Source organism: Protopterus annectens, chromosome 4.part0, assembly GCF_019279795.1.
Source record: "Protopterus annectens isolate FY-2018-M chromosome 4.part0, PAN1.0, whole genome shotgun sequence".
NCBI classification, from domain to species: Eukaryota; Metazoa; Chordata; order Ceratodontiformes; family Protopteridae; genus Protopterus; species Protopterus annectens.
Genome location: NC_056733.1, coordinates 1,689,801,666 through 1,689,818,437, shown reverse-complemented (window position 1 = coordinate 1,689,818,437; position 16,772 = coordinate 1,689,801,666).

Below are 16,772 nucleotides of genomic sequence, written 5' to 3'. Positions count from 1 at the left end.
ATTATCTGAATTGTAATATTGCAACCTCAGACTAGGAAACAGCAGGGTGAAACATAGAAGAATTGCTAGTCTTTATCAAAGAAACATCGACATGCAGTCCCCCGGATTCATGAAGCTCGGCGCAAGTCCGGCGTAAGGTTTGCGCCAGCCGTGCGGCGTAGATGTGGAGTAGTCGCGCCATATGCATATTAATGAAGGCACACAGCTGCCACAGCCACGTGCATAGGAAACGTGTGCGAGTGCAAGGGGCATATCGAAGTTGCGCAGGGAGGCGTGTCAATGTCGGCTTTCGAGGAGCAACCTAAACTGCTGAATATTATATTAAGCCAGCAATGTAATCGTACCTATCAGTGTCCATAGAGACTGAAACGTATGCAAAGCAGAGTCCCTGCAAACAGAAAATGAAGACTCAAACACAAATGCACGGTAGGGAATAATGGGTCCCTACCCATGAACAAATGACAAGAAAACCGTGTGCCTGTAGTCCAACATATTGTTGATAGCTATACCATGTGGAAGTGAAACTTATCAGATGTTAGCGCCACCAGTAGGTACGTCCAGTCCAATGGAGAGGGTCACCAGCCGACCCATAATTTGAGGGAGGGAACATAGCTGTGCAGATGAGTCTATAACAAAATACACGAGGAGAAATGTAAATATAGGTAGTGACCGTATGTCTGAATCATATCCCACAAGCCATGTAATAGTCACATACAAAAGGTATGTCAGTATTTCACATACCAAATGTGATAGGAAATAGCATACACATGTAAACAAAACAGAAGGAGCATATAAATGAGCCATAACAACACGGACATATGTAGGCCGAAAGGAACAGTATGATCTGTACCGTCGACCAAGATTACCACCTGTCCCACTTTGCGAGCGACAGTCCCTCTGTGGGCAGATGTGTCCAGACACAAACATGTAAAACTGGCAAATGTCCAGAGAATATAGGACATAATTCCTCCGTAGACGTCATGCAATAGTTGCATTAAACATATTTCACTGGACGTATATTACATAAATGTCATAACAAACAGAATAAGATACCGAAATGCTACAAGAATAAGTTTAGATATAGGCAAGAATTAATTGTAAGTTCTATCTGCCGAACTGACCGTGGGTATGTGTCGGCCTGTAAAATATGCTGTGTTCACCGCAACTGTCACAGGAGGGTTGCCACCTTTACAAATGGCCAAAGTGGGACATGTTTGGTACAGACATCAGACTGTACAGGCCGACACATACCCACGGCCAGTACAAAGGACAGAACATAACTGTTTTGCCTACAGGAAAGCGTATTCCTGTAGCATTTTAGTTGCTTATTCTGTTTCTCATAACAGTCAGGTATTTCAGATACAGAATTTACTTTTTAATGCAACTATCACATAAAATATAAGAAATATGTTTGTCCTAAACTCTCAGGACATTTGTCATGTTGACAATTACATGTCAGGACACAACTGCCCAAAGAGGGACTGTCCCTCGTAAAGTGGGACAGGTGGTAACCCTATGTCACACTGTGGCCAATTGAAAAGGTGGAAACACAACCGTTGACTGTGGGGAGGCAATGTCCACAACAGTCAGACATGTGTAAGGAATAGCTTGAACATAGGAAAAGGTGCCATCCTACCAATGAGTAGAACAGGTTGGCAAAATCCAGAAGGCAGCTGTATAATCCGAACATGTATGTGACACAGTCAAACGGGTAGTACCCGGATACACCAACCAAGTAATGAAAGTGAAGTAAGGGCGTGTACCTATGTGCGTGAGGTATACCATGTGGAAAGCAAACATGGCAGGGTAGTCCACACAACCATAAAGGTACCCGACACATGTAGGGTAGTCAATGTGTAACTCTGGCCGTGTCATGGGCCAACAACCAAAGTAGTGCTCTATGGGGTGTGAGTAATTCATGTGTGAGGGCTGTGTGTTTAATGGTAAATTCCTCAAAGGCGATACTTTTGTCATATGCAGAAAAGGTGAACCGGAGGTGTATGAGGGGGTAGCAGGTGAAGTGGAAAGAAACACAACCTCATGTAGAAACAGCTGCAAGACAAGCAGACAGGCCATAGTGTAGAACACAATCCCACAAACATATGAATATGGAAATATGCGAGACAAATGTATAGATACGGCACCGTCACATACCCACAGATGGGTCCTGATGGAACTGGCCATAACAAATGCAACACACCTGGATGCATAATAGCCTACCCAGCATACCCTCCACAACACACAACCTGCCACCATACCAGAACGTCCACCAAATCCATCCATACTTGGTCCACTGGTTTGTTGCAGAAACAGCTGCAAACAATGACCCCTATGCATATGTAGTAGGTATTGTCACCCTAGGCAGTGTCAGGATTGCAAACCATGTATCCCCTGCAGGTAAAACCCCCTGCACGTTTTCATGAAGCCACAAAAATCTTTATTATCTAACTTGTTTTCATCTTGACCAATTTTTGGGATATCCCTCATGGGATGACCAACTCGTATAAATAGTAGAATGGGTATGACGACATGATGTCCAATCCAGTAGATATCTGGACACAAGTCAGAACGTGCAGTGGAGGTCCATGACACTGTCCAGCCCTAAGTGGGCATGCATAACCTACCACCCAGGATAAAATACCTTCCCGTGATGCACGTGTCCAGACACAAATAGGAGGGAGAATATAATGCACACATTTGCAAAGTGGAAAATGGCATGAGGGTGAGGAAGACACTACGTAAACAGGTCAACCCTGATCAAGTGTGAGGGACACTGACTGTGTGCAGTCATGACTGACCATACCTGTCAACCTGTGTGAGCAAGATATCTGGACAGAGCCATGAATATAAGTGAGACAAAGGTCCAAAATCAGGGACAATCTGTAAACATATCTCTTAGAAACAGAATTTGATAGAATAACAGTTTGCACATTGGCATTAATGTCTGGAGTATGAAGTCTGAAACCCAACTGTCTGTCAGCACGTTCTGACTGCAGTCTTTAATGCTGAGCTACTGCTGTGCCAGAACACAACAGTGTATTACAGAGGTCCGTGCCATACCACTCAACTGTCCGGATATTCGCAGAATGACTAGGGTCACCACCTGTCCCACTTTGCAAGTAACAGTCCCTCTGTAGGCAGTTGTGTCCTGTGAAAAAAATCAAGACATAGCAAATGTCCTGAGAGTTTATTTCCTAATTTACTTTAATAGTCGCATAAAATGGTTATTTTATATATGAATCCTCAATATGTTATGTGAAGTAGCATAAGCAATTCAAATGTTACTAGAATAAGCTATTATATGTACAAAAAAGGTTAAAGTTCAGTACTATGCATGGCTGTAGGTATGTTTTGTCCTGGAAAATCTGACATCTCTACAGAACATGTCCCACTTTGGGCAGTCGAAAAGGTGGCAACCCTAAGAATGACCACAGGTTCACCCCATAGTGTTAGTGTGTGCCTCCAACAATCTGCACCAGTGTGGTAAATAGCTGAGGATTGATGTCACTAAATAATGAGAAATATCCTGAGTATAAGACTCCACAACCTGCAGAAAAGTCATGCTTATGCAAAACCTAGCATTCTATCAATGTTCTAAGCTTGTAAGAGGAATCATTAAAATGTGTCCCTAATTGTCCCCCCATTGTGTAGGTTTTGCACAGGTTTGGTGCTCTAAGAGGTTGGGAGTATTGGTCCGTACATATTTACAGGAACAGCCCTTCGCACTTGTGTAATGTACAACTGCATACCTGTAGTCACTTCATGTCCAAAAATAATAATCCCCATATGACTGTATACAGGTAATAGTCAAATGTGAATGGGAACACCCCTCACCGTGGAGTATGGACTATAACAACCCCACCTATAATATGTAATGCCAACAGAATAAGCTGCTGACAGGTGCGCAAACACCTGTGTCTATAAACACAGGTAAAACTTCAAAATAGGGAGATAATCCTGTCCATATGCTTCATCTGACATTTGACCTCAGCCAGGGAAGTTCCGTTCACCAGGTGGACAAGCCTAAACCCAGATCACTACATGAACACCCTGACAATCAAAGACCTGTATGTGGATATCCTCGGAGTGATTAACAATGCAGCCGGGGTCCACAGCAGTAGGCAATAGGGAATGTGTAATATGTAGTACCGCCTTTTTCCCAGCAGGAGAATGGATGCCTGTGTCATAGGTGAAGCGGTGAGGTGTATGTTGATGTAGCTAAGTGCTATGGATATGCATATGAATGAGGGAGAACACCAATAGAATAGTGGTCCCGGTATCCGGCCAACGTGAATGGAGTCCCAGTTGACCTACGACCACTGCATATATAACTTGAAAGTGTAATGAAAGCATTCGTGCAGTACACAAATTAAAATATGTAAAGGTGAACGTGTGTTTCGCAGTAGTCCATAAACTGGAATACAGATATGTAACTGTTATGGTCAGAATTATGAAAGTTCACAGAAGCACAACTATCTATGAAACATATGTAACCCACAATAAGGATATGCAAGTGCGCCTGCGCGTGTGTAATCCGCTCACAAAATAGAAAATGAATGGTGTTTTCCCCAAGTTCTATGTACATGGCTCATACCTGTTAAACCCGTAAAGTACAAAACTGGACAAAGCCATGACAACAACTGGTACAAATAGGGACAATCCCCAGATATTGCCCTAACAAACATAGAAAGTGGATAGAATAACAGGTGTGTCACTGGCATGGATTATCTGAACGGTATGAAGTCGTAACCTGAAATGTTTGTCATTATTTACCAACGTCAGTCTTTAATGATATGCCACTAACTTGCCAGATAGACACAAGGTTATGAAAAATGGACCAAAGATAAGAGGCAAACAGCTGTACATGCAGTGGAAATCTGTACAGTTGAAAGGTATGATATGGAGATATATATACACATATATCCACAGACATAATCCAAAGCAAATTACGAGATGAGGAATGTACAGACATATTTATATATGTACATATATATATCTATGCACACACGATACATGAATAGATATATACACAACAAACATATGTCCCTGTACATATAACACATGTACATAAATAGGTCACGGTATAGCTAATATGGATATACAGACAGACATGCCTGAAAGGAGAATACACCGATGGTTTCCAAACCATTGCCCAGAAAGTACCAGTGTGACAGGGCCTGCAAGTTCTACACGTTAAACATGAATATAGGTGTCCTTTGCAGGACCCCCAAAATTGATCCTGTACGAAGTGCGAACCGTCATTGATGCAAAAGAAGTCACACCTGCAACTACGATATAGGTGTACATGCAACAGTAGCAGGTGCAAGGGTAATAACACATGGGTCGATTGAATGTATGACGAACGAGCTGATATCCGCAGAGTGGGGAGTACTCGGAAGTGTCCTCACACTTTATTATCGCTCACATTAAACATGTCTAATGGGTACTGTGGAGGTGTGTCAGGTATGGGAATCATGGGTATGCAGAATTGGGCCAAGGTGTTGGTTGGCACAGATCTATTGGGTACGCCCCATGGGAGTGATCAATATACCTATGTGGGTATAGCGCACGCCTACATTCTCCAAAAAGGTGCAACCCATCTACTGAATATTGTGTAAACCATTGGGGGAAGACGAAGGGACCTATATCAGTGTCATGTAGGCGATTATCCTGGATGGACACGCGTATGACCAAGATGGTAACCATACCTGCCAGAATGTCAGAATAAGACAGCTGGACTAAGGCATAGTACACGACAGACAAATAGGGACTATATTAAATATACCTCAGACAAAGTCAGACCGTTGATAGAATAATTGCGTAGTCAGGAATACGAATGTTATGAGAGTTAGTAATCATTAAATAGAAATGTCAGTCATGATTACCTAACCGCACAGTCCATCATGGCTTGCCAGCAATCTACCAGAAAGGCACATTATCATGACAAATGTAACAGAATCATATGTCAAACCCCAGGGCGTATACCCATAATGTGTACAGGTGAGAGGTATGAAGGTAACCCGTCCTAATGAAATGTACAGAACTAGTGATACTAGGTGGACAGGTGAGAAGAAAGACGTCAGGACAAATGACAAAATATGTACAAGTCATAAGCATGTTTGTCCACAAATGTGGATTACAATGTATGGCCTGTGAAAGTCAATGTGGAAGGTTAATAGACTCAAAAGACATGTGTCCCTCAGGGTGTCATGCAGTGTCACCGATACAGTGTCCAGTCCCCCATACTCATACGTGAGCTCTGCCACTGACGGAAAGTGCAAATACCGGTGTACACATAAGGTACATGATGGAATAATTAGTGTGGATAAGCACCTGTTGGCCTGTGTGAGGAATATAACCCAGTGGGTGGGTGTGTCCTGCAATAGGAATGTAATGGTAACTGGCCTGTGATGGCACCATGTATTGTGTGTATTGGCATAAGGAAATTGATGTCCAGTATCAGAAACATACCTCGCAACTGTACGAATGTGCAAATGTATGCCTCATATGTGTGGTGTGTTCCTCTCACAATCTGTACCTGTCTGCCAAATACCTGAGAACTGACATCATTAAATAATGATAAACATATGTGTTTAAGACCCCAAATCCCTCAGAAAGGTCATACTAATGCAAAACCTATAATACTGTCAGCTATCTACGTTTGTAAGAGCAATATGTAGAATCTGCCCCTATCTGTCCCACCATCATGTTAGGCTTTGTACAGATGTTTTGCACTAGGAGGTTGATAGGTATGATCAGAAACAGATACATGTCTGCGTAAACAGCATTATCGACCGCAAGATAACTCAGAAGGTATGAAAAGCGCTGCAGTAGGAAGTTCATCTGCAGGTATGTGCTGACGTCAAATGACACAGCAGTCTACAGGAAGTACCTATAGGGTGTCACCTTTACCAGTGATGACAGTGGGACATACCCACAGCCATGCATACACCACAAATAGACATAGCACACAGCAAAGCCTAGGCCCTGATACACAAAGCCTCCGGTGCGTATGGATTGAGTGAGAGTACAGCAAGGAAAGATGACTGCCAGGCTATTCAGCAAACACCTGCAGGGGCGTGCAAGACCGCCCGTAACACGAACATTGCACGGACAATGTTGGGATTTGCAACATACCACATTTGTATGTGTAAGCTTTGCAAATTATGTAATTATAGGGTTGCCACCTTTCCAAATGCCCAAAGTGGGACATTTGTGCTACAAACATCAGATTTTGCAGGGCAAAACATACCCACGGCCAGTACAAAGGACAGAACTTCAGTTTTTTGCCTAAATAAAAGTTTATTCTTGTAGCATTTTAGTTCCTTATTCTGTTTCTTATAACATTTAGGTGTTTCAGATACAGAATAACTGTTTTATGCAACTATTACATAAAATATAGAAAATAATTTTGTCCTAAAATCTCAGGACATTTGCCATTTTCTCACATTTTTTGCAGGACACAACTGCCCAAAGAGGGACTGTCCCTCGCAAAGTGGGACAGGTGGTAACCCTACGTAATTACGTGATACATGAAACAGTAAGCTGTCCGTGCAAGAGCAGAGTTATGTGCAGAAATGTACCCGGATGTTATGCGACTAACGTTTTGCACATTGCTAAACAGAGCAATGACAGCTGCAAATACAGTATGAATACAGTCGAAGAAGCATGCCAATGTCCAAGTCCAAAGCCAGTGGTGGCTTTGTCCATTGGATATCAATGAACCAGTAGTTGTCCTCCCCCGATTCCTGGTGTGGAAGCATAGCGCAGTGCCACGAGAACACGCTGCACTTCAAAACAAGACATATGGATAATATACATACAAAATGTAGGTTTAGTTAGATGTTAGTACACCATGCAGATGAATGGCAAGCTGGAGACAACATGGCTACTGCGTACTGGTACTTATGTGTGGAAGCGCTCTGTCAGAGATGTAACGAAGCATTTGTAGGCAATGTGAGGCAAGTGAGGCTGAGGATAGTGAAACACATGTCATGCCATATGGACCAAGCCTCTACAGTGTAATGTAGGTTAAGGGGACTATTAGAGTAGAAGATAGGTGACAACATGAGTGTGTATGTACAAAACACTGAAACCTCACTGGAGCAGTGTCATATGTGTGCTGTCAGTACTCAGTGGAAGAGGCGTGTCATGAGCTATCCTAGGGAACGTCAGAAGACTGATGGCGTATGCCATGGATACCACCGATGTGACCTGCAAACCTGCACACAGTGTGTCTGCGCCGGTGCGTGCCAGTAAGCCCGAGTAAGCATGTGTGCGTGCGTGTTAGCCTGTGTGCGTGTGTGGAAGAACAAGTAAGCTAGTGTATGAATGGTGAAGCCCGTTTAATGTCGTGTATGCATTTGTAAGCATGTATACATGTGTACTACACACATCACACACGTACTGCACACACAGACACACATGCTGCCAATACTACACACATCAGTGAAATGGCAAATGCTTGGAGACTACATCATCAGAAGTAACAGTGCTGTAAACTATGCTACAGTGATGGTCATAGCTGCAATGCATCATGCCTGCTGAAGTACACCTGGAAATAACACACTGTGTGTTAACAGCATGCTAACATCAATACAGTGGAAGAAAGACACCGTGTGCAGTAGCACCAGGTTAGTCAGATCCTGCATCAGTGTTACACATCACAGGTGGTGGCACAGGTGACACCATATGCACAGGGTGTGGTGTTAACATGTCCAGAGCTGTCATTGAGCCACCCAATGTACACGTAGGTGTGTGTGTGTGTGAGGGAGAATGGTTATTGCATGGCCCAATGGTGGTACAATGGGTGAGTGTATGTGATAGCCATAGCTGTTTGTGGTAAGTGTGTGTGTCTGCATATACACAGGTACAGCATGTGTCAGCCATATACAGGAGGTTGTGGGACAGTCACAGACCGTACCTGCCAGGCTGTAGAGATCCCCATTACTGGCCATGGACACCCCTCCATGCATCCAACACAACCCAGTCCTGCACCTGTCAATGTCTACACATACAATCCTGGGAGCTGTACCACAACCTGTGGATAAACTTGTGTCTGTAATGTTAACCTGAGGTGCATAGAATTGACAGTTACTACAGATGGATATGAGCCATACTCACACTCCAATGTAATAACCACTGCTGACTGTTGCCGAGATCTGCATACGACCAGTCAAAGGTGCTGCACTAACATTGTTTCCAATGCCCGTGTAATACCCAGCAACACAATAACCTGTCACTACACATGTATAACCCACGATCACTACAGCACACAGTATGTGCACTATCACAGAGCAATAGCAGATGTACATACATCCAAGGTGCTCACGTACAGACAATGCAGCACAGTCAAGAGTGATAATCCCAACATACATATCTATATACAATATACATTATATATATATATATATATATATATATATATATATATATATATATATATATATATATATATAGCTATATACATATATATATATATATATATATATATATATATATATATAGATATATATATATATGTATATATATATATATGTAGATACACACACACACACACACACACACACACACACACACACACACACACACGTGGCAGGGTTGGGAGCAGAACATAAACGTAAGCACTGTACCACACGACAGCATTACACAGTTACAAAATGCACTACCGTGATCAGTGGATCACATGATTCACACAGGCAAACATCTAGCCTGCAGACAGCAGCATCAAAGGCAAAGATGCCGCACGGATGTTATGGAGAGTGAATACTGTAAAAGCAATGTACTGTTGTCATGCAGCTGGAAACACACACACACACACACACACACACACACACACACACACACACACACACACACACACACACTTGGCAGGGCTGGGAGTCGAACATACACCTAACTACCCTAACACACTACAGCATGACACATTTATAGAATGCGCTACCGAGATTACTAAGCACAGCAGTCCCAGAGGCAGACATCTAGGTGCGTGTCATCATCCGCAAAGGCAAAGACGTCGGTAGGAAACTGCTGTGGTGTGTGGCGTCTAAAAGCAAGACTGTGTCCCCAGGCAGACGGGAGCATGCGCGCAAACACACACACACACACACACACACACACACACACACACACACACACACACACACACACACACACACACACACACACTTGGCAGGGCTGTGAGTCGAACATACACCTAACTAGCCTAACACACTACAGCATGACGCATTTACAGAATGTGCTACCAAGATTACTAAGCACAGCAGTCCCAGAGGCAGACATCTAGGCGTGTGTCATCATCCGCACTGACAAGGATGCCGACAGGGTTTGTATAGAGAGTGATCAGTCTGAAAGCATACAGACATATTACTGTCCCACGGTGCACGTAGACAAACACAAGGCAGTGGTGTGATGATGGCAACGTAAGATGTATGGTGCACCACGACAACATGACATAGTCACGGGATGCTCCACAGACAGTACACCCCTCAAGATAGTCGACCAGTGTGTACTCCGTAGGCATCCATCGTGATGTTGAAAATGGACATCTGTTGGCTGGATGACCACCATGGCTATACAGGATGTCAACGGCCATGCACAAAAGGACATCACCAACACAAGATGTCACTGGGAATGGCCACATGCTTAGTAATACATGTCCGTTCGGACTGTACTGTGTGCCGATCTACACAACGGCGTACTGGGCATGCTCACACACTTAGCAGTTGCAAAGGGCCATCTTGCATGCGGACGAAGTCTCAACTCGCTAGGGCTCAGTTGGGACTGTCATGTGTGTCCATCTACACAACAGCGTATGGGGCATGCTCACACACTTAGCATTTGCAAAGGGCTGTCTTGCATGCAGATGGAGTCTAGACACAGAAGGGCACAGTAAGGCATAACTGTCCCCACGCACAGAGTGGTCACACACATGCAGTGACCAGCATATGCTCAGCTGCCATCACAGCTGTCACAGGTGCAGATCCCAGATGTACACACCGCAGTCAACACTGTAGCCCCCGAGACATCACCATGTTGTTGCTGCAGCAGTACACAGCCATACATTACCACAACACCATGTGACACATGACCAGTGGACTGTACAGAGGTCTACAGCAACTGTGCAGGGTACACATGTACTGAGAGGGTTCCAACAGGTGTTATGCATTGCAAGTATACCACTATACATGACCAGGTCAGCTCAAGACATACCAGGTGCCCCAGGTGGAACACAGCTGTGACTCATGAGTGTTGCTGTACATCAACGAACATGCAAGTTTTGATATGTCAAACATGTGATTGTAGTGGATGTGTGCATGGACTACACACAACACATATGTACATAGCTAAGCCTTTGCTGTCCCCCGTGCAGAACAGTGACCTAAGCAATCATACGCATGCAAATGGAAGGTGGGTCCATGTCTGTTGAATGCTCACAGTACAGGAGGTAGCAATGTCGGAGGACACATTCCCCTGTAGTAGTCGCCCATGACACCTGTGATATCATACCACAGTCCATGTGTCATGTATGTCAACACACATGTCCACCAATAGCAATGCATACAAACATGGCTACAGGAGACACATGTAGGACCAACAAACATGTACAATCTTTACTGTGCATGCAGCAACCATGCATGTGCAGTGGCCGATGTCCGTACCACAGCTGTGCCCAACTACAACATGCAGTCACAATGCAGCCCCATTATTGACACCTGTATATGGTGGCATACAGACAGTACAGTTGGTTGTACATCCAGTATGGAGGGATCTGTGTACATAACATGGTGATCCACCTGTGTAGATGTATGTGTGCCAGGGATGGCTCACAGGTGTGTCACACGCCACCCTACCATGCCATGTGCAAACAGTACGCTATGTCACTGTTACTTGATGGTGATGACTTAACGCCTACACAGCGGTCAGGTGTAGCCAACTGTATGTCACGTGACACCTGTATCACTGGCATCCAGCCGTGTGCACATAGCCACACAATTGTCAGACATAGCGTTGGTACACATACTGCGGACAGTACCACTGCATGTCTATCAAACAGATCATCTTATGGCAGGTGTATCATTCCCAGCACTGTCATGTGTGTCCGCTTGTGTGACCACACATGCCACATATGGTGGGGACTACGTCCCAGATGAAACACATCCCTGTACACCATTGTACAGATCTGTACATACTGCAGTGTGCAAAGCATGAGGTCAGCAGGTGTGGTGCATCACACACATCGGCTATCCGTACACACATAGCTGGTCACCACAGTGTGTCTGTGTATGTATGTATGGCTGTCTGGTGCTTGGTGTGAGGGTGTATGCTACCATACTGTGGAAACAGGATCACTAATCCCTCATGGTGATGCAGTCTACTACCATGTTGATGCTATCGGTCCCAGCCATACTGGCTACCTGTGCATGTCCCTTCTCTGTGCCACGTCGTGTGGGTGCAAAGTACTGCGAGGCTGATGGCAACATAGGCACTGGTCCACACATGAACACTATGGGGTGTGTTATAGTGCTGTAGACCCTGTGAATGTGGCCATGTACCTGTACTGTGACAGGGTATTACTGCTACACAGTGTGGCCTCATGCTATCAGGTGGCCTCTAACGTCATCATTGGCCTGACCGATGTGTACAACCCCTGCACCATGTCAACATACCTGCAATGTTTCACAGTATGTATGTCACATCTCTGTCCGCTGTAGCCTGTTCAACTGACCACATGCTTCAGGTGCAGTATATATGTGGACATCTGTGTCATGTTCGGACATCTGTGTCATGTCCGACTGTCCAACAGTCAGGTTCAGGGTGCGATTAGCATGCTGATATTGCCATATGTGCCTGTGAGTACTCCACAGTTACACATGGGGACTGCAAACACTGCTACCTGTAGGCACATGAAGTACACCATAGGAGGGAACCAGGGCATTACCAACATGCTGTTACTGTTGTAACCGAGACACATACTGTGAACATATCACAATGCATGCTGCACCTGGAGTACATGATATGACTGGTGCATGTTGACAGTACACCACTAATGTCACATACACATCTCTCAGTATTCTCACACATCCAATGCAACATACACATCCCTCAATATGCATACACAAGTAATGTGAGATACACCGCTCACATCTCAGTATTCACACACGACCAATACAACATACACATCCCGCAATATGCATACACAAGTAATGTTAGATACACCTCCCTAGTCTGTTCACCCTGTGCATCAGACCATATGAGCATATCCCTGCACCGATGGTGTGGATGACAGGGATGTGGCACAGTCCAGGGGCATAGGCTGCACCAATGGATGACATCATGTGTGCAGGTAAGGACCAGTGATTGGAATGGACATGTCTGTTCTGTATGTATGTGGGTGTTGTGGAGCCCTACAGTTGTGTTCAATGTGTGCGTGTATGTGTGCACACAGTTCTGTCATTTGTGAGGCCTACACAAGGGTATTATGGACAGCTCCAGAATGTACAGACCAGGTTGTACAGCTCACTGTGACCGGACATGGCCACATGTCCTGTGCCTGCCAGGGGTTGCACGGGCACTACCAGGCAGAGGTACAGAATGGCTACTGTCTGACAACACATGGCTACTGGAACCGTGTCCCCACTGGGAATTCCAGGGCCACATCCACGTGGCCTGCTGTGACCTGGTGTGGACATCACAGCACCAGCTGCACTGCTACTGCTACCGGCACTATGGGAGTGGCCATGTGAGGTGGCATGCACGCATTGACCTGCACTAGGTGGTGTAGCTGGCCTACGTCCATATGTCCTATGCCTCACCCCTACCAGATGTTCCAGCACAGACAGCTCACGCTCACGGATTGCCATGCCATGGTCAAGGATTCTGACCATGTCACCCAATCGCCTGTCCAGAACATCAGCAAGTGGCTGTTGAGCACCTGCCAATGCTTGGATGTTGTTATTTAGGGTACTGATAGCAGCCCTCTGCAGCCTCTACCCTTCTCTGTTCTGCTGTTCGGCACGTGCCTGTGCCGCCATTACAGTCTGGAACATGCGTCTGGTGATCCCAGCTGCTGCCCTATGTCCTGCAGGTGCATGTCTGCCAGAGGTCCTCCTATGAGCAGCACCAGCCACATGCCTGTGTGGCACATCTGCAGTCAATATACTGCCACCATGGTGTGTAGACACACCTTCTGTAGCCACCACACATTCCTCTTCAATGCTAACAAATGATGACTGTCCTTCCTCTATGGCCACTGTAGATGCGGTATGTGTTGGCAGCTGAACTGTGTGCGGGGAAGAGGGGGACATAGCTGGGATGGCAACCGTTGGCACGGATTTTGCCCCTGACATCCCTGCCTGTACCTCGTGCATATGTTCATCACTGCTAGCATCTGTGGGGACACTATCAGATGGACCACAGGAGGGTAACGCACCTGCATCAGCTGTGAATGCATAGAAATACTCTACATTACAACAGACACACCGACACACACTCACACACACACACACACACACACACACACACACACACACACACACACACACACACACACACACACACACACACACACACACACACACACACACACACACACACACACACACACACACACACACACACACACACACACACACTGACACACCATGCATGTGAGATGACAGATGGCATGCAGCATGCTTGTGATACAGCTGACAGCATGCAGCTCAGACATCAATAGTGTTTGTAAGCATACCCCCTGGAATGCACACTACAGCAGGCAGGTGTCATATCATTATCCATGCAATTCACTTGATCATGGTAGTATGCATGCATCCCCGTGATACACCATGTGGACCAGAATAGGATAACAGTACACATGGCTGACGTGACCTTGACATGTAATCTGCTGACATGTTCATTAACATGCATGCATGCCTGACACAATGGTGTTGTGACACATGTACAGCATCATACTGGGAATCACATTGCGGTGTTGTCCATATGCCCTACAGATAGAATGCATGTTGAGCAAATGTGCATGGGCATGGTAGGGGACTGGGCCATCTACATTACTGTACAGTGTGATGTACAGACACTGTGCCATTGCATGGAATTATGAGGCGTCTATATTGCTAAACAGTGCATGTAAAGTACACATTGCATATCCAGAACTGCATGCATACCCATGACATACCTGTGGATTGTGACCTATGATGCTGAGGTGTATACACACCCAACCATGCTGTGTCATGTGTCAGGTCACTGGAGGACATACAGATGACACCCCTGCACAATGACTACAGAGTGTTAGCTGCCTGGCAGCCATGTCCACACATAGCAGACCTGTCACGTCACCATTTCACACATGACATTGATGTACCACGCACACATGGTGCCCAGCTAACAGTGATGTCCTACTGCAGGGGGGAAAGGTACTGTTTCTGTGGCCTGGTGTCACTGTCAGTGGAATCTTTGAAGGTGACTACCGTCATGCTATGACACAGACAGCATGTTCAACACATCTTATGAGGTACATGTCACTGACACCTCTGCTAGCTGTGCACAAGCAGTTATGATGTGCAGCGTACCACATCACCTGTAGAATCGGTCTAGTACGGCTGTACTTGGACCATGTGTGGACAAAGGGGGACAGGGTGTATCCACATCCCATCTTCTGTGTGGCTACCTGTCTCTGGCCATCCCCCATGGCCATGTGTGCACATGTGTTGGTCATGTATGTGATGGCCATATATCACACATGTACACTCATAGATGTTGGTTATGTAACCATCCACAGGGCTATGCAGACAACAGGTGTATGTGGGGTATGGGTTATGGGGAATTGTGACAATATTGCAACCAAAACACTACGTGTCTCGGACATGTCGGATGGAACATCACCATGTGTGAAACCTTTGCAGGGGCATATAACACAATGGTGATGCCTGTGGTCTGCCCATATCACAGCTCACTGTGCAGTACTGGTTTGTGTACCACACATTCTGTTCCACTGTATAGTATATATACCTCCATTGTAGAACACCTCCACCATTGTATGCACAGCTGGACACACATGTAGCAATGACAAATACTGTAGTTTCATGTCTGTGTATCATTTCAGTTGTATATATTGCACATGGGTGGCCTGTGTGGATGATGGGTGATGCAACCTGTATATCCATGTATTAACTGGCCACATGGCGAATAGATCTATGCTTTGACATGCCTGATACTGATGATAGACTCACCTGCAATGGACTCTTGTCTGTGCGGCACGCCAGAGGTACCTGTATAGGGTGACACAGCAATATGAACATTATTCATGACTGTATGACAGCCACAGGGTGCACAGTGCAGGTTAACACATTCACCTGTACAATAGCATATAGTCAGCACATGTGTGCATACCATACCTCTCAACCTCTTAGAACAATAAATGTGGACAACACCTACTATGATGGGGGACATATAGGGGCAACTGTGACATATTGCTCTTACTAACCCGGATATTTGCTAGACCAGTAGGTTTGCATGCACATGGGATTGCAACGGAATGTGCAGTCATAAACACAACTGTATATCATCATTTAATGACTCCATTCCTCAGCTATTTGCCAGAAAGGGACAGATATTAAGGGGAACACACCGACAATATGAGGCAGACATCTGGACATCCTGCATTTACCTGTACAGTTCGGAGGTATGGTGCATACACAGGGTAGCATAAAGCATGTGTGTCCACTTACCTTGCATATGTTGTTACATTACATGATGTACACTGACACATGCACATA